Source organism: Pteropus vampyrus, unplaced genomic scaffold (genome assembly GCF_000151845.1).
Source record: "Pteropus vampyrus isolate Shadow unplaced genomic scaffold, Pvam_2.0 Scaffold279, whole genome shotgun sequence".
In the NCBI taxonomy this organism is placed as follows: domain Eukaryota; kingdom Metazoa; phylum Chordata; class Mammalia; order Chiroptera; family Pteropodidae; genus Pteropus; species Pteropus vampyrus.
Genome location: NW_011889060.1, coordinates 348319 through 350399, shown reverse-complemented (window position 1 = coordinate 350399; position 2081 = coordinate 348319). Strand labels below are relative to the sequence as shown.

At 36.1% G+C, this 2081-nt stretch overlaps 1 protein-coding gene across 1 annotated transcript in view; it reads left to right on the top strand.

Annotated features, from left to right (window-relative positions):
* The window catches only part of LYST (lysosomal trafficking regulator), a 134470-nt gene that overhangs the window by 28803 nt on the left and 103586 nt on the right, over positions 1-2081 (top strand). The gene's annotated exons all lie outside the window — the stretch shown is intronic.

Genomic DNA, 2081 nt, shown 5'->3' with positions numbered 1-2081 from the left:
TGGGACGCCTGTGACAGGCCCCCCGGGCACCTTCTCTCTTTGTTTTCAGAGCACTGTGTTCGTTGCTCTAGTGTGGTCGGTCATCTTCACATCTTGTCTGTACGTATCACGTGGGACCAAGAGTTCCTTACAGGAGGCGTCAGCCTCTCGTCCATCTTTACGGCCTCGTCACCTAACATAAGAATAGGGAGAGCAGCTAGAATTCCCGTCGAGGGCAGAAGAGAAGTCATGGAAAGGATTAGAATGTAAGCGCTTCTTAGAGTCTTGGAATTTGCAAAATCTAGAGATAGTTAATCGAAACTGAACTTTCAAGTAATCTTTTTTGTGATACAATTAATTTATAATGCATTGAAATTCAAAACAGGAGAGTAAAGCTTATGATAAATTAAAAGTTATTAATTGTAACAGTAGGATGTTCATATAAAAGCTAGATATTTATACAGTCATTTTACTTTCATATCAACTGCAAATAAATGGGCTAGCTTTCTCCTTGTTAATTTATTGTTATATTAATTTATTGTTTATTTTGCCACTGCTTCGTTTTTTTCCTTAAAGCATGTAATTAATTCTTGAGACTGATTCTTAGTCTCGTTTATTTTACCTTAGAACTTGTCTGTGGAAAATATATTGTTTGAAATGAGGGACCATCTTTCCCGGTCGAAGGTGATTGAAACAGAATTGGCAAAGCCTTTCTTTGATGCCCTGCTTCGCGTTGCCCAGGGGAGTCACTCAGCGGAGTTTGAACGCAGCGATGCTGTGGCTGAGAAGGTAGGACCACAGACAGTCATGTTGTCTGGCGATGACCAGCAGAAGCAGAAGATGAGAGATGGGACTAGCACGTGGGCGGATGTGGCTAGAACACACGGGCCAGCATTTAGTGAGTTCCAGGGGTCATGTCGTCTGAGCCGGATAGGGTGTACTCAGGGCTCTGTCTCATAAGAAACAGGACAGGAGAGCAATATGACATACTTTTTTTTTTTTCATCTAATCTAGAATTTACTGAGAATTACTCCCGGTAAGACAAAAGTGTATTATTTGATTTGATGTCTTCCATATAATAACCAGTGGTTTATTAAATGATCATTCAGGGACGGTGATAACTCGTGTATCTCATCTGATCATATATTGGTGCAACTGATATTTCCAAAACACACTGCTCACTTTAAATCACTCCACATGAAATGACTAGTACTTGCATAGAAGATAGCAATTATAGTGTTTTAGTTGTTCATGTTAATATTTTTTTCCTGAAACTGTGATGGACATTTAGTTCATTTTCCTCTTCTTTCATGCTTATTTAATCTTCAAGTAATTGTTACCTATCGTTTATATGACTTAGTGCCTTAGTCTAGCCACATATATGACATTTTATAATCTCCTGCCATAATATGTTATGTTAGTTTGTCATAACTTAAAAATTTGTGGAAATAACTACTAATGCCTTCGTCATATTACTGAATCAGTTGGTTGACTGGAAAATGTTAAAATACCTCCTTTAGTCTAACTGTTATTCATATTGCCGTGGTAAAGTACTCTGAGCGTCTTTAAGTGAAAATGTTTTCTAAGTGAAGATATTTGCACACTTCTGTAAGAAAAGGAAAATTTCATGCTGCAAGATTTTGCACAGGAAGTTAACGCTGGAACTCTTGATTGTCGAGAGGCTTGTTAACTGATATAGACAATTGCGTTCTGAAATCTTAAAATTAATCCTTTGCAGAGTTTTCATGTCCTCTCTGGTTATCTAATTTTTAAAACGTTTTATATATCAAGAATCCTGTGGAAAAATCTCTTCATGAACAAATATGTGAAAAATAATGTATATTTACTAGCATTAAGTTGTAAGAAGTATAATTTCACTTCATTATGCTTTCTAGCCATTTCCTATTATATAACTGGAATGAAAAATCTTAGACTTACTTTTCAGTAAAACTGAAATGCTTAATCTGCTAGAGACACCCCCCTTCCACCACCATTTTTAAAGTTATCCAAGAGATTCTGGAGATTTTTGCTCCATGAATTTCATAATTTATGATAGTTAATATCAATTTATAAGATTTTTTTTTTAAGGAACATACTAAAGC